This window comes from Pogona vitticeps, chromosome 3, assembly GCF_051106095.1.
Source record: "Pogona vitticeps strain Pit_001003342236 chromosome 3, PviZW2.1, whole genome shotgun sequence".
Classification (NCBI taxonomy): Eukaryota; Metazoa; Chordata; class Lepidosauria; order Squamata; family Agamidae; genus Pogona; species Pogona vitticeps.
Genome location: NC_135785.1, coordinates 182,226,777 through 182,248,897, shown reverse-complemented (window position 1 = coordinate 182,248,897; position 22,121 = coordinate 182,226,777).

Here is a 22,121-nt window from a genome sequence, read left to right as displayed (position 1 = left end):
GGAGACAAGAGAAACTGTCATGGCCAAAGGCAAATCTGTTTGTTAGGGAGAACATAGAGAGGAGCTGGGGGTCTGTGCCAACCCACAAAGTGGGTCACCCCCAGGAAAGTTATCTGCAATTTTTGGTGTTTCTAGGTGCCTGGGGGCCATTTTATAATCAGACAAATCAATGAATCAAAAATCACTAAAGATTGTTGATTTGTATTTGTAGGGGGCATTGATTCATACAAATACAAATCAATGAATTAGCCATTTTTGAACAAATTTGATGATTCATTTTAAAATTTGTGCCCATTTCTATTTGTGATACTTCCTGCTTCGTGCAGCTGACTCACTTTAGTGTCTAGTGATAGGGCTGATCCTGTATGCACATTTTGTTGGCGTGAAGATTCTTTCATAGCTTATGCTAAATTCAGTCCTGTTCCCTCCTCTGGGTGTGCTTCCTCAACAGATATTAATTTATTCATGCAATTACTCTAATCTAACAAACAGATCCTATTTGCAGCTTTAGATACAATGCAGCATGGCAAATATCACGGAATTACAGTCATTCGACATATTACATGCAACATGTCTGGGTATGACACTGTGTATGCTTGTTTTTTAATCTGAGGTAATTACAGGTTGCTGACTAGGATAATTGCATGGAGGGTGTGTGTTCACATGTCTGTTACAGTCACATTTTTAAGTGTACATCTTTCCAGAAATATGAGAGAGGCCTCTTACAAAGGTTTCTATTCTTCTGCCTGGGCCATATGCAACTTTTAACAGCTAAACCAGTATAGAAACAAATATTTTTTTAAATTAAAGTGAGGATGGATTTGTGATAATAACTCAATATAGTCATTCAAATACAATTCAGTCTCCTGTTCTGGGAGTATACAGAGTCTGTTGTTGTTGTTGTTGTCGTTGTCGTTGTTGTTGTTGTCGTTGTTGTTGTTGTTGTTGTTGTTGTTGTTGTTGTTGTTTAAAGATCACAAATATCTAAAATCAAAATTTGACTTCTTGGCATTTGCCCAGGACTTAGATGACACCTTCTTCCCTTCTTGTTATAAAGTTTCCAATCCATTTGAAAGATGTAATTAGATACTGTATTTTTTGCACCATAAGACTCACTTTTTTCCCACAAAACAGGGGTGTGGAAAGTCTGTGCGTCTTATGGAGCTAAGAAAACAGATTATATTTTCCTGTTTTCTTCTCCTAAAAAATTGGTGCGTCTTATGGAAAGGTGCGTCTTATGGAGCGAAAAATACGGTATATTCTGAGGTACATCAAGAGGGGTTGTCATGTTTGCCCTGTAGGCATAGTTAGTGTGTGCAAATCTTATGTCTTATTGTACAGAGAGATTTTAAATGATAAAGTACAGAATTAATTTAAAAATCACTGGGATTATTTCTCCACACTAAACACTTCCACCACTAAGACCTTCTATTATGTTAAAACACCTGAACTGGAAATACTAATCTGTGATAAAACTAAACATAGGTAGGGTTGCATAAAAGCTGACCTTGGAAGCAAACAGTTGTTATTAAATAGTTATGTTATTTCCTTGTTGCCATAGCTAAAACATAGTTAAGATACATTCTAATTATAACACAATTCAGGCTAATTGAGGTGTAACTATAACTTTTTAATACGATCCCTAGATACAAGGAGCAGCCTCATTGCTCAGATGTGTTTTTTACTACAGGCTGCAAGCCTTCTGATTTTTAAGTAACTAAAAGGAACGACTTTAGATGTGTTTGAACAGGAAGAAATTAAACAAGTACATAACTGAAATTATCACTAACCATTGGTCAGTGGGAGGGTTGAAACCGTAAATATAATTAATTACTTTTTTAAAAGAACATTCCCAGTTCTGGGTAAAAACTTTGTTAGGGATGTGCTGTGCCCAACAGATAAACATCTGTGGATGCCTAAGTGTGGTTCACCTGGGAGAAAGGCCTAAGCTGGCCTACCATAGGCCTAGCTCCACCTAACTTCCTATTCAAAAAGGAAGTTCCCTGGTGCTTACTGGGAGTTAGGACTGTGCTAGCCCACAGAAACGTCCTGCTTAGGCCTTTCTCCCAAGTGAGCCATATTTAGATGTCTATCTGATAAATGAGAGACCCTTCAGATGAAGAATTCTGTGATTTATTATCAAAAAACCCCAACTCCTTACTTTTTGTTTCCATCCAGAGCCCCCAAAACAATAGGTACAGATATACATTCCTATGTTGTCCACATCCTATTGTTAGGGGTTCAAGAATGTTGCTGTTGAGATGTATCATCTCTTAAAACAAATGTGAAAGTTCTTACAGATGGAAAGTACACCAAAGTTGCCAGACCTGCAGGGGAAAAAAACAGGTTTCAGTAATTATTAAATAGGAGCATATGTTTTAGCTACAAGGATGTACAGCCTTGTTGCCATTTAATTAAAAGATTGCAATGATAGATAGTATTTTGAGGTTCTTATTGGGATATGTAATTTTGACTTCCCTAAGGTGATACCTTCCAGATATGAATTGGTCACACTGTGTGGGAGTGATGGAAATTGTAGTGCAACACATTTAAATGACACTACATGGGGAAGGGCAGGAGTACTCTAGGACAGTGGTATCCAGTGTTGCGTAACCCAGGTGTTCTTGGTCTGCAAATTCTCAGAAGCCTTCACCACCAGCTATGCTGGTCAGGGTTTCTGGGAGTTGCAGCCCAAGAACACCTTGGTTGCTCAAGGATGGAAACTACTGGTCTAGGAAATATGTATAAGGCTGGTGATTATGGGTATTAATCACCCATCTGTATTCATCACCCTTCAGGCCACACAAAGGTGGAACAGGTCCATTGAAAGTTCCAGGGATTAAGAGCATAATTGATATAACAAGTAGACGTTATGGATACAAATATTTGCAAACAAAATGACATCCTATAAAGTCCTAAACAGCTTGAGTTTAAGCTTTCTCGAACTCCCTCTATGAGCCTGCTTGGGTGTTAAGATCATCAGGAGAACCCTTTCTCTCAGTCCCACTACCTTCACAGGTGGGTTCAATGAGGATGCAGAAAAGGGCCTTCTCTGGTACTGCTCCCAGACTTTGGTGAGGACATAGGAGAGGGCCTTCTCTTGCCCCTTCCAGACTCTGGAACTCCCTCCCATGGGAAGCTAGGGTGGTCCCATCTTTGTTGTCCTTCCACAAGCAGGTGAACACCTTTCTCTTCAGGCAAGCTTTCCCTCAGTGACTGGCTGCCTGAGATGGGTTTTTAAATGGCTTGTTTTACCTCATTGCTTTGAATGTGTTTTTAGTGTTGCTTTTATTTATTTAGTGTGGTAATTGCTTGATTCTTTTTAGTATTTGTATACTTATTGCTCTTAGTTTTAAATATTGTCCTTAACAATGTAAGTCGCCTTGGGTCCTCTTTTTAGGAGAAAGGCAGGGGGAAAATATTTAAAATAAAGAATAAAACTTTCTTGAAATTGAAGGAAAGTGCAGACCTTCCTTTTAAAGCAGTTAGTGGAAGGTTGCCATAGTGTGAAGAAATGTAGAACCCTTTTTAATACCACTTTAAATTTTTGATACAGTCTTTCTTTCTTTTGAGAAGGATAATATGCTTCATTGGCAACAGCCTTCTAATGTAACTCAGCTATGACTTAATACCCATAATCACCAGCTTATGCAGCACTTGCCATATGTAACCGATATCATGAAAATAATCAATTTTTTTTACATTTTTCCTATACTACATAAACATGTAATGATTTTTTTAATGAAAGTGGAAACCAATATTGAGTCTACCTAGTGAGCCACGTTGCTTATACTTATTAAGAAGAATGTAAAGTCAAAAATTCATCTCTTGTCAGCACATTTCGCTGTATGATAAGTGCAAACCATTTAATGCTTTCTGCTTTCTGTAAAGGTGAGTGTCAATGCCTCTAGCTTTCATCCTTGTGGCTGTCCTGGGCTATTTATTTATTTAAATGTCTATTTGTTTAACAGCAGAATCCAGCATATATGTCTGCCTATATGTGTGTGTGTATGTGTGTGGGGGGGTGATCTCTCTTTCCCACAGCAACCCTGTCCCCCAACACCTGAAAAACCTGCACAGCTGAGTTAAGATATGCCACCCCAGAGCAGAGGGGGGAAGACATTGCATGGTTTGGATAAGAATCATTTTGGATATTAGGCTTTTGTTTTGTTTGAAAACCAGGGGATGTCCTGTCTCCTACAAATCCTAGCTTTCTATAATACCATAGTGTTCTGTGAGAAAACTTTGTGTCTGTGAGCCGCTTTGGTGATTTATCCTTGAGATTGCTTGAAAAAAAGAGGCAAATAGGACACCTTTGGGGGAAAAGGTTAGATAAAAATTAAATAATAAATATGTAAAAGCATATTGTGCATATCTCATTGATGTCTCCTAAAAGAAAGAGACAGGTGCTGATAAGGATCTCAAGACATTGTTTTGATTTTTTTATGGACCCCATTCAGATTTTGTAGCCCCTTATTGTTGCGTTTTGAAATGGGGAACTTCACAATGGACAGGACAATATTGATGTACAGAAAAGAATTGCATATGTACATGCATACATATGTATTTGTACATGCATATGTATACTGATTTATATGTACACATAGCTGGCTGGATAACTCAGTGAGTTAGGTATCTGGTTGCAGAGCCAGAGGTTGGGAGTTCAATTCCCCACTGTGATTCTGAGAAGCACCAGCCTTTGTGGTCTCGTGCAAGCTGCACAGTCCCAGGCTGCCCCCAGAAGAAGGAAATGGCAAACCACTTCTGAATACTCTCTACTAGAGATTGGCACAAACTGCCAGTTCAGTGGTTCATCCCGGTTTGTTTAGCAGTCGAACAAGTGTTCAACAGTTCAAAGCCCAGCCTCCTCCAGTGGGTGCCCACTCAGAGGCAGCGCCCAGAGGAGGCGGGGCAGGGAAGCCAGACTGCTGCCTCCAAGTGGGTGCTCGCTGGAGGAGGCAGGGCTTTGAAGTGCCAAACACTTGTTTGGCCACAAAACAAACTGGCATGAATTCCTTGACCGGGCAGTTCATGCCCATTTCTACTCTCTAACTAAAAAACCCTGCAAAGGGTCGCCATAAGTCAGAACTGACTTGAAGGCACATATTTATTTTATATATGTACATGTACACACACACACACACACACACACAGAGAGAGAGAGAGAGAGAGAGAGAGAGAGAGAGAGAGAGAGAGAGAGATGTATATATGATTCTTTTCTGTTCAGCAACATTCTACATCTTGCTTCAGAGGGAGAATTGCTGCTCTTGAAGTCTTCCAGAAGTGTTAGAATCCCTCTTTTGAATAACAGCAATAAAAACAGTCTAGCAGAATGATGGTCTGGAGGCTGGAAAATATGAGTGGAGTCACTTGTGACCCACAGAACATTTGTTGCTTCCTCAGCCCATCATAGATTAATATTCCTGCCAGTGCTATTACTGAGGAGGAAGGTGAGGGGCTGAACTTGATTCCAGTACCCAAAGCTAAATAAGGAAAAAATATATTTCTCTCAACCTTGAGATTGTTTTTGTTTATACTTTAGCACTGCAGAGGAAGCCAGATCACAAGAATATTTTGGATATAATCAAACCCCTTCTTTTGAAATGTCACACTCTCTAGATGTGTTGGCTGGCTGGCTGGGGGATTTTGGGTGCTGTAGTCCAATATGTCAGGGGGCACGAGGTTAGGAAGGCGGATCTAATTAAACAGGTAACTTATTCTATCCATTTAACTGTCAGTGTAGATGTTTGTATTGCTCAGGTAGAATGTTCTGTAATATGATTAAATAGGCATATAAACCTGTTGATAAAGTCATGCATTGTTAAGTTAAACTTTCAAATAAACTGGATCTTGGACAATTTAAAAAAGGAAATATGCAAGAAATATGCAAATGAAAACTGATGGCTATATTTCAGATGAATAATTCATTAAAATTGTTTAATATATTGTTCTTTTAAAATAGAAAATCTTCAAATGAAGCATTTAAAAAAACACAAAATAAAATTTTACTGGTAGTTTCAACAAGACCAGAACCATTGACCTTCTGTTACTGAATGTTAAGTCAACTCAACAGATTTTTAAATTTCATGCTTGGTTGTCTGACCGAAGTTGAATCCTCAAGGCATCTCTAATGATGATCAGTGATCACTAATATTTGTTATTTAATGAATCTTGCTGAATCACTGGGCGCAAAAGCCTTAGCATTTGACGTCTCCCTCAAAAATTCTTTTAAAAAGTGTATTTTGTTTAATGGTTTCCTTTCATTAGTGATGGGTACATTCACAGTTTTGTTTAAGCGAAAAGACAGATGATATTCCCCTCCCTGAAAAGGACCTTCAGTGGGTTTTGAATTAAAAAAAAATATTTAAAGAGAAAGAAGTTTGAACAGATGCAAGAAGGGGCCGGGGACAGAGGTTAGATTACATATGTATGGATTTGGCTTGAGTTGATTCTTCCTGCCTCTGCTTCTGAAGCCTTAGAAAAGGAATAATTCTCTAGGGAAGATATAGTTTAAAATATGAAGTTTGTTAGAACTTGAAATAGTGCTATGCGAGATAGTACAGAAATACATACTGATTCTATAGCTACAGAATTTATTTTATAAATAGGTGATGGATTAATTACCAATACACACAGGACATCGTATTTGCTTTCATTTTGGCACAGTTCTTTGATGTTTGTATCCATATTAATAAAATACATGTCCTGAATATGTCCAAAGTGAAATGAGTGGACCTTAAGTGCTATGCAATCATGTGACAGATTGACAAGAGACAAGAATGAATAAACAACAACATTGTCAGCGATGCCACACATTGGGGGCAAACTAAACTAGAGTCCACCAACCCACATCAAAAAAGGAGAAGCACCCAGCAGAGGATCAAAAAAGGTGCGGGTTGGGTGCCCTGGGGCAAATTGGGGCAAATTGGTCTGATCTAGCATTATATTATCTGGTTGCCAGAGAAAAGACACACCAAACAATGGGACAAATCCCTGCCTGAGTGAGGGATGACAGACCTGTTATACTCTAGAGTAGAGTAGCACGAAAAGTGTAGGGGGAAGGGAGAGAGCAAGAGAACAAGCCAAAATGTGTGTTTGGGGAAATGTGTTTTTCTTGCTCTTGCAGAGTAATATAAGAGCAATGTGTTCTCTTTCGCTATGAGTGTCCCCAAAACTAGGACATGTGAAAGAGTGTAGTGTTTCTGTTCTAGTGATCATTCCAATGACAGACACATTTTTGTTTGTCACAGTCTCACATCTGTACTTTTTCACTACACTTTAGATATGGGGCCAGTATGTCATTTCATCAGGGCCACGGAGATTGAAAAAGGGGGTACTTGTGTAGATGTATATAACTGAATAAAGTGTGTGAGATAAGGATGTCAGGGATTAGGGTAGCTCTGCCTCTTTTCAGCATTGTTCTGCCTTCTACATATCACTTTCCCAGGAGGGACTATGGAGGATATGGTTGGTGTGTGTCATGGCATGATAAAATCTCAGAGAATTTATATGCTTCCTTAGGCCTCTAGCTGATGGATGAATCCCAGGGTGAGTGACACTGGGAGAGAAGAAAGACTGTTTTGTGTGTGTGACTGACAAAGTGGGCTCATCCACAAAAGCTCATATTAAAATATAGCAGTTAGTCTTTAAGGACCACAAAATTTTTGTTGTCTTTATGTTTAATTTTTCTTTTGTTTTTGCCTGCTATGTGTGTGTTATCTTTAAAGCATGACCTTTCATCTCCATCCATTCCTAATTTGTTCCAGGGCTCCCTGTGTCAGAATGAACATGTGTGGGTACATGTGTTATGTTTTGTTGTCTTCCATCCCCTGCCTGTTTTCCCCGTGACAGCACAGGAATCCACCTCCTGGTAAGTTTTAACTATGAAATTGCAGGGGATGAGAAGTTGCTGCCCTGGAAACTCCCAGAAACCCCAGCCAGCACAACTAGTGGTGAAGGCTTCGGAGAGTTTTAGTCCAAGAACATCTGGGGACCCAAGGTTGGGTACCTCTGCTTTAGAGAATTAGGATTCACAGAGTGTCTTATATAAAAATACTTGGGTTGAAATGGTGGAATAAGATCTTTGACTTGAAAACTGATAAAATTCTGTGCATACCAAATGGTTCCTGGGGATTTGTAGCCTGATTATTTTGGACCTGTTGAAACTTTATGTAATACATGGCAATGCCTTCCTGTTATGACTTATTTTCTTTGCTCCAGACCAAACTCTGGCATGCCTGCTGATTCTGTTGCTTTGGCCTTTGTGAGTATGTGACAGGGGAAAATAAAGAGCCCTTTATACGGCCCTGATCTGGAAAATACACTTTTTTGTGTTTGCAAATATGTAAAGGCTTTGTATGTCACAGGGTGTTGTTCATCATGGTTGCTTAATTAAGGAGCATCAAATTAAAAATGAACTGTGTCCCCTAGATATGAGACTCTTGGGACAACTAGATGCTCTACTTGGCAACATTGCTCCGGGACCTATTAAAATCATGCCAGGTTACACCACATAAAACTAACTCTGAATTCCCAAGGCACCTACACAGAGGCTGGAAGATTAAAAAAGTCTTGCTAATTTTGTTTGTTTTAATTTTTCTCTCTCTCCTTCTAGTGAAATCATCAGTTTTGCCCATCTACTGAAAATGTTACTCAGCTGACTTCTTTTCATTTTGAAAGAAAATAGTGTAGTCCATGACCTTAATTTAACCTCATTGAATCTCCCTTCTTCCTCTGTTCTTTAAAAATATCTCCTGATGTATTTGTCAGACTTGGGGACGTGGTGGCGCTGCGGACTAAACCGCAGAAGCCTGTGCTGCAGGGTCAGAAGACCAAGCAGTCGTAAGATTGAATCCACGCGACGGAGTGAGCTCTCATCACTTGTCCCAGCTCCCGCCAACCTAGCGGTTCGAAAGCATGCAAATGCAAGTAGATAAATAGGGACCACCTTGGTGGGAAGGTAACAGCGTTCCGTGTCTAAGTCGCACTGGCCATGTGACCACGGAAGATTGTCTTCTGACAAAAACGCTGGCTCTATGGCTTGGAAACGGGGATGAGCACCGCCCCCTAGAGTCGAACACGGCTGGACAAAAATTGTCAAGGGGAACCTTTACCTTTACCTTTATTTATCAGACTGAATTTTTGCTCATATTCAAATCACAAAAGTTTTTTTTTAATCTGCAAGGATTTAAATGATTACTCCTCTACACACCTATTATACACCAAAGTGGGGTTTGAGATGTATACCTTCACATTCAAAATGGCCACTGTACAGAAATATAAACACTAAAGGATTGTTCTGAGAAAAAATATTCACGAGTGCACCATTTTGGCACAGACAGTGATCAAGGCGCAAGGAGGTCCCAAACCTGCTGAGTATGAAGAAGGGTTTGTTCGCCTTGATTTGAACACTGTTAATAGAATTCATGATGCACAATTTCAAGCTGAAGTTATTATATAGAAAAGTTTTCTAGAGATGCCTTTTATAGCATGTGAAAAATCATGGCAAGACATGGGAATCTGGCACAAATCCACACATCTGAGATTGCTTCTAAATTTGAAGGCATATTAGAAATAAAAGCTGTATGCACGTTATTTGCAGAGGGATCTGTTGGTGACCCAATCTTCAGGTGTTTCCTACATTTACTGCATCATAAAAATCACTCATGCTTTTCAGTGTTACCTACACAACTTACTTCCCGACTTCCCTCCCCCCTTTCTTTCTCTCACCCCAGCCTCCTTGAATCCATCATAGTATTGGGAGGAGCAATATGAGAAGATTCAGGCCTCCTGGCTTTGTGGATGTATGTGGTATGCACAGTGTGGAAACTTTTTTCATTATTTGCTTTATTAAAGAATGCAGGATAACACAGGAAACACACATTTAATTCCTTGGACTCCTGAGACATATTCCTTCAAAATGATCTAATTAAATACATTACCATCAGTTGCTACATTTACTACTATATTATTGCAACACAGGAAGAAAAGGCTTGTGGAAACAAAAATTGTGTATTTCCAAATGATCGTTACTATGATGATTTAAGTGCCTGCATCTCCCTTCTGGAAAATACAGATGTTATTTTGCTGTTGATATTAACAAGGTATTTTGTGTGGCAAATCTTTTTTGTATCTTTTTTAAAATGAAAAAGTCATTGTTACAACCTGTTAAATAATACAGTGTAGTTAATATTGCCATCACAGCGTCAACATGGATGGCTGGAATTTTAAAATTAAATTTCCTCACAACAGCCTCTGGTGAACTGCAAACCACTGAAAAAGTAATTTGGCAATCTGTGTGTGTTGCAGTGATGACAATGAACGAAAAAAAGCCAGATGCACGTGTGCCCTCTATACATGTAAACAGTTTCCACGAACTGGGATCTGTATATTTCTGCCTTTATTTCACTTACAGGTGTAAAATGGTACCTAGCACTATCAGGCCTTAATTATTATTATTTTTTTCCTAGTTGCTTCCAGGGGCAAAAAGACAAAGAAGTGACAGACCTGACCAAAAACATTTCAGATTCTCCCCTCCCCTTTCTGTTGACATGTTTGTTTGCCTTTAATATGCAGCCCAATGAAGACTTCAAGCATACAGTATATGTCATTTTTTGCAGGTTGCAGAATCCAACCGGTTTCAGCACAAAATTTGGACTTTCTATGAGAAGAATCTTTGCTCTTTTACTACACAATACACACAAGCCTAGATGATGCTGGAACAACATGGCAGATGTGAGAAACAGACATGTGGGCAATTATACACTCTTTAGCTTGACACCATGCAATTAGATGCTGTTTTATGTGACCCCTTTAGGTTAACAGACACTTTCACACAACGATCAGACAGGACAAAATGCAAATAATATTGTGGCATGTACTTTTGAAGGAGCTCTAAACATGGTGGTTTTGTTTGCAGTGATGGTAGGAGAGTTTAAAAGGAACAAAATTAGCACCTGGCAACCCCTTGCTATATTTGAAAATACAGTATGTGTCAATGGAAGTGAGAAGCTAGATCAAAGTTAGAGCTGAAGCATCTGCCAGCTGAAAATATTTAGGGAGGAGAGAAAATGAGAAGAGCTTGAAAAAGTTGTTTGTGGGCCCATGCTGGGTGGGATTCTGTGAGTTGTAGTTTAAGAAATTTCAATGAAATAAAGGGTGATTGTGACCAATATAAAATAAAATACAAATGCAAAAATAGGCAATACCTTTACAGACTGCTAAAAAATCATCATACATGACAAGAGTTTTTGTGGATTAAAACCCCCATTTCAACAGGTATGTACCAGTGTGAAGAGTTTATTTCAAGATGCATTTTGCCAGGAAAGTTGCTCTTAGATCTAAAGTTCAAAAGTTCTTGGTAACTTCTAAGAAATTACTTTCCAAACTATGGAAAAGAAGAGAGCTTCCTCAGCCCAGACAGCTAGGGGGCCTTTACTTGTTCCAAGGCAAAACTTCTCCTTTCGTTTTGTGCTGGAAAAAGGAAATGCTGGCTCTGACAACTCCAGATACCTTACTTCACACTGACTAGAGTAATTGAACCTTGCTGGTACTAATTATGTAGAAGTGAGATATGGGCCTTGGGTTGAAAATAGGGTTCAAGGTGGCTAACATCATCACTAACAAGAAGTTAAGGAATACAATTCAAATCATAACTAAAAGCAAATCAGACAATAAAATAATTAAAACTAATCATCAATTCAGTTTAAATCAATCACCAATACCATTCAAAAGTCCAACTGAGGCAGTGTGCCGTTACATGGATCCCTTAGGTGCAAATATGAGAGACCCCAGCTTCACAATTATTAATTGAACATTGATAAAATATTATTATCTATCCAGTTCATTTAGAATTTAAAGCACAAATGAATTCATGAACCAGCAAATGTCTTGTGTCAGCTGTTGTGAATCTAGGTCATTATAAAAATGACATCCTATCCCATGTTGTACTGATATGAATACTACACATTGCTAAGTGGCACGTCAAGCCACATTGGCAGTTTCAAAGTCTCAGCAAGGTTAATCAGATGGAGATAATGGCTTGGAAAATCTAGATTCTGGAGGTTGTGATCTTACTGCCTAATAGGCTGACTTATCACCCAATGAACTTGATATCTTACGGAAAACAATTATATGACCTTTTTTTTTCTTTTTCTGAAACTGAAGTAATAATATTACCTCAAAAGTACAGGAAGTATAAAAATTGCAAAGTGCAAATAGGCCCTCTCCTCTGTGATGCACAATGTTGAGTCTGACTCCCAGCTCCTGCCTCTCCGAGCATTCCAAGCCACTGAGGTAGTGCAGCTCAGAACGTGATATAACTGCACTTTAATTAACTCCTTAATTTCTGCAGAGATAATTTCAACCATACAGGCAATATTCTTTCCATGCCTCCTCCCCTCAGACAAGAGCACGGGCGAGGGAACAGACACCAGGAGACGAAGTGGTTCTGGCACTCTCTGCACCCACACCTGTTCAGTAACTAGGAATGAAGCAGCTTCAACTTTCCACACATTTGTCACATCAGATTAGGCTCTTGAACTCATTTTAATGAGCATGTGCTTGCATTTATTAATAAGATCATTTGGATCAGGAAGCGGAGATGAATCATCTCATTAGCAGTCACTCTTAAAGCATCTTAAGGAAAAATGAAAACAAGGAAACAGGCAAACTCATTGGACGGCCAATCTTAGATGAAGGTTTTTGCTGATAACATCACTGCTTAAGTCTAGAAATATTGCCATCGAGCTACAAATCACCCATTAAATAGGATCACCTATGAACTGGCTGGTGCAAAAGTCCTCAAGGTGTTACATGAACAGAGAGAAATACAGACAGAGAGAAGGTTGCTGTTCCAAGGGAATCAATTTCTGAATATAGTTTTGTTTTGTTTTTTAGGCCAGCAATATGTATGCCTGGAAAAAAAATCTACCAAACAAAATCTTGTCCAAATGTGCATATATAGTTTAAGGATGCTATTGGATGCTGAAAAGATGCTATTTTAGAAGCATGAGATACGTTCAATGGGTAGCATGTGTTAGAATGTTACACTGAGTTGGAAATATTTCCCTCAAGACTAGGGTGGATACAAGTGGTTCTTCTGACAGTACAGAACTGAACGTTCCATAATCACATCATACTTTATGCATGTCTGTTCAGAAATAAGTCTTATCCTATTCAATTGGATTTACTCTCAGGCATGTTACAGTTTAAGTCCCTTCTAATTACAGCCTCCCTCCAGTCCTACAAAATATTTTCAGAAAAATGTGTCCTATGGGGGGGAAAATCTAAATAAATAAAAAGTTTGGAAAAGAGGTATTTCCCAATCTGATGGCCTCAAATTATAAGAAAGGAGATTTTGCCTGAACATTATGAAGAAGCACTTGATAGTAAGAGCAGTTTGATAGCAGGACGGACTGTCCTGGAAAGGCTCCTGTGCAAACATTTTCATTTCTCGGGAAACCATGAGGGCTGTGGGACAAGAGGAGGAAGTAATTCATTACTGAAAATCACCACCACAAGTAAAGTCATTCCAGTGGCTGTGATTTTAGATAATTGTAACTCCCCACCCCCCATCCCATGGTCCCCATGGCTTCATGATGATGAAGGAGATTCCACGGTACACTTGGAATCTTCTGGAGAAGAGTCAGAAATGTTTAATTTTCTGAAAAATTGCCACTACTTCAGCCACATTTTTCCAGACAATGCCATGAAACATTTGTTTTGTTATTTTATATCAGGATTGACTTAATGGCACATGATGATGATGATGATGATGATGATGATGATGACGACGACGACGACGACGACGATGATGCAAACACCAGGCACAGTCAATCAAAATTATGAAAACATTGACTGGTATTTTATAACAGATACACGTTTTAACCAAGTACTGGTGCAGTATGTATGCTGTTCCTAATATTGCTGTTTTTTGTAGCTCTGATGGTGTTATTTCTGAGAACTGCAACTACTTATAATACTGTATGAAATTTATTGAGATTGTTCCCAAAGCCCCAATGATGATGGGGACCACTGAAGTGTGTTTCATCTACAAGCAAGATGTTTCAGTAGCTAGATCTCTGTATTTTGTTAGTTTTTCCAGTTCTTTATTTTCAACTCTGGCATCTCCTGGAATTGCAGTGTCAATGATCCAGACATTGCAATTAACAACAACAACAACAGCTTTACAAATATATATGGAGAAAGGATTGGTTTTCTTTAAAAAAAGGAATTAGGGAATCTACATTATTCTGTGTGCCATTTCAAATGCCTTCTTGCTGGCAAATATGTCAGTTAAAAAATATCAGAACTCTTATGGCTGCATCTGCCAAGACTAAGCAGGGACTCAGCACTGAACTCAGATCAAAGAAGAGTCTAGCAGGGAGATTAGTGCAGCTACCAAAGCTGATCACAACAGAGAGCTTCACCTACGTCAGAGTGAATGAAGCCTGATGCTCCCAATTGCTCTTCCTGAAACTGGCCAGGCCAAACATCTGTTCCTTTACTTAGAAGGTGACTCCACCTAGAGCTTTGCCAAGACTTGGCTTTGACTTTCTGAGAATCAATTGTGGTATGGGAAGACTGCTTGACCCTTACTGGTATCACAAAAGGCCTCCACCTTGTCAAGTCTGTTTTTCTAAAAAAAAATTACTGAAGGAACAATTAGAGCTATTGAATATGTCTCATGGTCTGCCTCTCTTAAGAGGTGGAGTGGGAGAAACATGTGTAATGTGTATCCTTTATGGCTGACCAGTCTTCTGCCAGGAAGGGGCTGGCTGCAGGCATTTCAAAGTCACTGCTAGTTTTCACTTAGAAATCAATCCCTGAGAAAGAGATTTCATTGAAATTTTACTAGACCTGTAAAATACCTACTGTGGAACAGTATCATAAGGCACAAATTCATGTAGCTGGTTTGAAATCTAGCAAGTACTTATGTATTTGTGTAGAGGGAGATCTCAGAGCACTGAGAGACCCATAGATGTTTGGGTGTTAAATTAGTTCTTTTTTCTTTGAAACAGAGAGAGGGAGGGAGAGCAAAGGAGAGAGTAAAAGGCAGAGGGAACGCTCAAGAAGAAACTGAACTGTAAGAAAGCTGGTATTGTAAGACTTGGAGGTTCAGATTACTGTTCTGTTGCACTGTGAACTGCAAAAGGGAATAAGATGAAAAGGCACTTGCAATATCCCCAGACCCTCTCATATTTTAGCACTGAGGTTCCAAAAGAAAGAGATTTCTGGGAAACTAGGGTTTTTCTCTTGTTGACTCTGCTCACTAATTACAAGTGATGCTGGTGCCTATACTATCATGACTATCTTGAGTTAGATCCAGACATTGCCATGCATATAATAGACCCATATAGACATCAATGAGGTGAATTAGTTGTGACAAATGTAAGTGGTTGTAAGAAGAGAGAGTTTCTTTAATACACCATACATTTCCAGTAGAGATTAAATAAAAAAAGATAAGATGAACACAGTTTCATACTTAATAGTGGGATGGTGTGTCTCACTTTTTAAGAGAGGTGAAGTTAGATCGATCGACCGACTGACCGACCTGCCTGCCTGTCTGTCTGTCATCGTCTGTCTGTCTATCTGTCTGTCTATGAAACAATGAAACAGTGTTCTTTACTCCCCTGTGAAAAGATGCAAATTAAACCATATCATTAAGCACACATGCATATTATGAACTGTGGGTAAAGTATAGCAATCCCAGTGAACTGGGTAGGAAGGACGGCAAAGTTTTATAAATATTTCCATAAGACCTGAATGATGCCCCAGTGCAGCAATTATCTGTGTGGATGGGAAGATATCTTCTGCTTCACCTCAAACATGTTGGAGTTTTATTTGTAACCTTGCATACTATCTGTAGTTTGAGTGACTGTGAGGGACATTTCTGAGGCAATTTATGTATCCTCAAGCAATCTTTCCTTCCAGTCTCTGAATTCAAAAAGAGCCCTGCCTCTCTGCTGCATGTTGTTTTCTGCTCTCTTTGTTCTGTTAGTGGCAGGAGGTTTTGTTTGCTGTTGATCTGTCCAGCTGGTTGCTAAAGTATGCGTGCAGTAAAGAAAATAGCATACATAAGTACTTACTTTCAAACAACTGTAACAATTTTTTGAAAATTCTTTCTCCTACAAATGTCTTAGAGTGAGTTATCAAGACTGTAAGGGCCAGTTAATGAGAAAGGGGTGGATTCTGGGAAACTTGTAACTACTCTCCTCTTAAAGTCATTATACATTAATTGCATAGTAAAAAAGGAACTTTACCAGAAATTCAAAACTCTGCAACAAAAAGACCTATCCAGAAAATACAATGGCAGAAGGGACATGAACAGAGGAATGTGGTTGCAAATGCTTGTCCAGTTTGTTTCTGTGTTTGTTTTGAAGATGTTATTCACATGTTATCATATTTTCTGTGCTCAAGCATCAAGCCTCTAAAAGCCAATAGTTGACCGGGGATTATTTAAGTATGAAAAGAAATATATTCTTTTGGGATCTTGACCCTGTTTCTATCAGAAGACAAGTGCTATCAGACTGGTAGAGCTTGCCCTGAATCTAGAATTTTTGAAAAATTCACAGGTGTACAGGGTGCATAATGTTAAGAATTTTGGACTGGTTAATGAAGCATCTTTGTGAGGTTCCAGAAAGGAAAGGAAAGTGAACACATGAAGACTGAATCCTGAAAGGGAAAATCTGATAAAAGGCAGCAGGAGACCATAAGGTGTTTCCAGATCAGACATTCATTGTTCAATTGCCCTATATCATTCATAGTAGCTTATGAAGTCCAGATGACAGAAGATTACATTTGTTAGTTTGGCCATGTTCTGGAGGTTTTTCTTCCTAACGTTTTGCCAGTCTCTATGGCCAGCATCTTCATAGGACAGGAGTTAGAACTCTGTCTGTGTTCTGGTGTAGTGTGTGGGATCAACAACCATCGGATCCCAGCTGTGAAAACCTTCGAGAGCACATTACATTTGTTGCTCATATGGGTTTTTCTTCACCACTTCTCTCTTTTTTTCTTACCCAAAAATATTTGTTTAAAGGGGATAGACAGGATAATTGTATAGTGTCCCTTTACTGACAGCACTATGGTGGTAGCTTTCATTTGGAAGCACCATTATGTACATAGTATAAACAGGTTCAGAAAAGTTGTTTGATTGACTAAACACCTAAAATCCAGCATGTAGTCTGGAAGGGTAGGCAAACCTTTTCAAGCTAACTTACCAAAAAGGAATGCTATGATCCGAAAAATCAGGAAGGAGGAGAAAGCAAAAGAGAATGAGAAACTACAGAGCATGTCCCTTATTTTCACTGGTGGTATGAGTGGTCTCCTCAGCAGTAGCCAGCTTAGGCTGAACTTGCAACTATATTGAAAAAGAATATAGGAAATGCTCCACAAGTGCAATAGTATAGTTTGCAATTTTTGTTGTTGTTGACCACAAGACATAAAAGCAAATGTAAATCAGCTTGGAGTACCTCCATCCACCCATATCAAAAAGAAATTCTGTAGTGCTACTAAATGCCCCATTCACTGGAGCTTACATTGCTTTCTGTCTGCAGCCCTCCCATATTCTCCCTTCATTTTGTCCATCAGTTTTTCTTACCAAAGAACAACCATTAAGAAAAAAGATGGGGCAGCAATCAAAGCTTTTTGAGAGTTACTACTGTACTAGAAACCCCCTGCTTGGCTATAGTGTCACAGTCAAGGAAACTGTCTTAACATGAAGGCCACAGATTACATCTATTGTATCCAACACTGCTCTTTCAGGAACTGAAGGAATCATGTTTGCAGGTGGGCCTTTAATATTAGTGGAGGCCTCTACTAATGGAAATACATGGCTGTTTCTTGTTGATATTTTCCTCCTCCCAATGCAGACCTCTCTAGCATAAGCTGAGAGACGATGTGGGGAGGAATATGAGAAGAGGATAAAGTGGTTATCATAGAAGATAAAGTGGTGGTGGCAATCATCTCCCAGTTTTCTTTTAGTGGAGGCCTCTGCTAGATCAAAAGGCTTTTTGCAAATGGGAACAATGCTGGATACAGCCCATTCTTCATCTCCCTTGTGTTTTATATCTAGACTCATTTTTGTTCAGGCTCTTTGCTGTTGACTGAGAGGGAAATGATAGTGTGTGCAATCCGTTGATTGTTTGTTCTTCTTATTCCATGGATTCCTGCCAGTCCTCCAGCACATCTGCTCTCATGCCCTCTCAGAAGAGAAAAAGTTGGCAAAACTCTTCATAAATCTCTCTTGGCCCTGCTCTTGTTCAAGGATTATTTTTATTATGTTTTGGGCAATATTCAAAGGATTGGGCTTTATAAACCACAGCAGGTAGCCTGATCCTATAAAGCAAATGCTGTGTTGTGCCATCTCAGCTAAAAATGTGTTCTCTCCTTGGCAAGCAGGGCCAAATTGGTGATTTCTGGCCTCTACCAATAAAAGAAATCCATGCCAAACATGTACTGTCATCAAAGCAGTAGGCATGGCTGTGTTCGTTTTCCTGAGTTTCCGTTGCCCAGAAGTATTACGTGGCCTGGTCCTCTTGCCAAAAGCTAAGGAATTAAATGGAACAGTAATAAAAAGAAATTTTAAATTGATTCTTTCATACCATAGAGCAACTGCTGTGTCAATCAGTTAGAAAATGGATATCTGTAATTCAGATTGTACAATAACCTGTTCATAGTCTGTTCAAATAGACACCTCTGTCAGTTTGCCTCTGCCAGCTGCTCTTCACACAAAAGAAAGAGCTTGTCAAATGACTTACCATGGTACTAAGAGAGCCTCCAAAAATCTAGCATCTGCTCCAAACACAGAAGACATCTGTTCTCAAAGATTAAGGCAGTTTTGGTAGTAGTTAGGAGCTGCTCTAATGAACCAAATGACCTTGTCTCTGACTCTCCTGATAATGAAAAACCAAAATCCATTGTGAAAACCAAAAATCCATTGCAGCAATTCTATTCTCTCCTGTTCTCTCTCTTTGTAGTCACCAAGCATTTTAATGCGGTGGAGAATACAGAGACATCTGTTTGATCCCTTTGGTAAATACATGCTTGGAGTACAGAGATTTAGTGGGAGTGAAAGCTCTGTTTTTCTCAGGTATGCTGGTGAAAACCATTAGCGGTATGAAATGTGGTAAAAGCTTAGGAATGAACCTAGTTGACATGTCGGTAGAATCAGCTTTCAAAGAAAAGGGTTTTCAAAAATAAATTGTACGGAGGTGCCAAACTGTGCTCAAAAGATTTACTGTTTTTATCTGTGAAAAGTATTTTGCCCAGTATTGTTCAATTTATTTCATCTTCGAACACGAGCAAGGAGATAATAAAATGCTTCTTAAAAACATAAAAGTCTATTTGAAGGAAAGGGAGGGAGCATAATCTTTTCTTGACTCTTACACTCGAAGTGTTGGTACCAGATTTGAAACAAAATCTAGAATGTTAGGAATGTACCAGGATGTTATGTTTTTAAATTAAAAAAAATGGTGTTACCTACATTTTGAGACAAACATACGGATGCCTTTATTTGACTGCTGATATTTTAACACCTGCTTGAACCGTCAGGATTTCCTTTCTACAGTACAAAAATAGCGATAGAGAAGTAAAATATATTGTTTTGCCTTTTATTTGATGTTTATCTATAATCGAGACCGTTATCTAATTTCAACATGACGAACTTCAAAAGTTGTTCCCAAGTGAATGCAGCCGATATATGAGGTACTCAGGTAAAATACATGCAAATTATCAGTTATTCTTATAACTGGCCAAATATTTTTTTCAGTAATAAGCGAAGGTTCCTAGTATAAACAAACACCTCCAGTTTGGCTTTCCACAATGTGTTGCTCTTATCAAGAGAAACGGGTTCATAAATAATACCAGGATTGCTTATGAAGCAACTGTGTAACAAAACTGTATTTGAAAATCCTCTGGTGATGTCTAAATGATTAAGCATTCAAAAGAAAACAGTTATATTTGAGATAAGATTCAGGCAGAAAATCCAGTTTAATTATACTTAGGGTAGACTCACTAAAATCAGTGGGAGAAGATATTTGGCCAGTATGCTATCTCTGCTGAGCAAAACGCCCACGAGTGTAGTACTGTAATTTGCATAAGCATTGCTGTTGTGCAGGGGAATGGGTGTTCTTCATAGAGAATACCACTTGTGCAACAGCAATTTTTGTACAAGTGATATGATTCCACATTACTACACAAATGGGACTTTTTGCTCCATTAGATATTGGCTTTTGTAACTAATATAAAACCACTGGTTTCAATGGATCTACTGTAAGTGAATCTAAGCTTGGATATAGTCTAATGTATATTACCTTTACGATTTCAGTTGCCAATGAAATTATTATAAAGACTTGAGACAATAGAATGTTGCTGATGACTGGGAATATTGGTCCTTGATTTCAGCTATACTGTACTTGTCTTCATGCTACGTGGCATGAGAGAAACAGCGCAGGCATGAATTAAAAACATTTAGGCTTCAGTGAACCCAGCTTTTCCTTTCCCTGGACAGCCCTGCAAAGAGAGTGTGCCTTCAAGCACAAACATTCAAGTAGAAGACTATTGCTGGCTAAGTATGACGCGCAGCCATACCATGCACAATTCCAGATTAAATGCTAGAACTTTTCGTAATGAATTTGGAATATAAGAAGACAGGAGTGAAAGGTAGAGCAAAGCAGCAAAACAACAATCAATGCTTTCTTGAATGGAGAGGGGGAAATTCCGCCTAGCTCTGCAACAATTTCTACCTCAGGCAAGGGTGTCTGCAAAACTCTTGGACTACCCTAGATTTTTACTTTTTTACTTTATTTAGATTCATACCCCACCCCTCTAGACAAAGTCTACTCTAGAGTTCCTTTTCGGCAAGACAGCTCCCTTTCTCACCTCTTGGAAGTAGAAGAGCCAAACGCTAAACCCACTTGTAATGAACAACAGCAAGAGCTTGCAATTGTGGACATTTACTTAGAAAAGGTTAGCAAAATCCATTTATATGGCTATTTCAGCTTAAAGGCTTTGATAGGCAATATTATTAGACACCTGCAGAATTGAAACCACAGATGCTAGTTTTATGAGGGTAAAGAGAAAATAATATCAATGTCTTATATTAACATGGCACCTTTGGTCTGGAAAGGTTCCACTGTGCTTTGCATAATGTATTGAAACCACATTAAGAGATACTCAAGGGAATCACCCCTAAACTAGTTAAGTTAGGAAAGTGATCTTCTACTGCATATAGGGAACAAGCCCAATGTGCTTGTCAACAGAATGTTTGTCATGTGGTTTTCCCTGTGAATCTACATTGGCAAGTTGTATGAAATCCACCATAACTATATTATTCGGGAGAAAATAAACAAAGCATGTAAAAACCAAAACATGGGAAAGTTACTTGTGGGTGTACAGCTAACTCACAGAACAACCAAAAATTCTACCTGGAGGATACTGGGAGACACAGACTTAAAAGTAACTTTTCCAAGCTCTCATAAATACAGTTTAACTTGTTACAGAACCATAGCCAACTATTTTTCCATTCAAAATCAGCTTCGTTTTGATTATTTTTTGCCATCTTCACTTCATGACAGTCCTTCCCACCTCAAGTGCCTTTTCTGTTTTTAAGCCTTGCTACACTGATGTAATACTTCCATAGAAAGACATGCATTAATTACAAATGTAATTTAATTGGCTCTTAGAGAGTGTGCCCACTTGATATATCCAATCTCACTCAACTGTACACAGTGTCTCCAAGTACAGTATATCTGTAAAACTCAGCTGACTAACTACAGACAGAAGGCTGAGGAAAAACTAATAATAGTGACCTGAAATCACAAAGTGCCTATTTATTTCTCAGCAGATCCAATATTTCAGAGAACTCTTTTCTCAGGCGCTTCATGGGCTAATAAAATCAACTCCTTGCCACCACAGTTGATTTTATGAGTGCAGCCCCTGAAGAAAAATAAATAAACAGGCACTTTGTGGTTTCATGTCGCTCTTGGGTTTTGTTTTATTTGTTTTATTTTTTTGCATTTTCTCCACCTCACAGTTGCTGTTACGAGCAAAAGCCAACTCATTGGAAATTAAGAATTCATTCTTCTAGGAATGTTAAGTTGGGAGAAAGAGTTTCCTCTCCC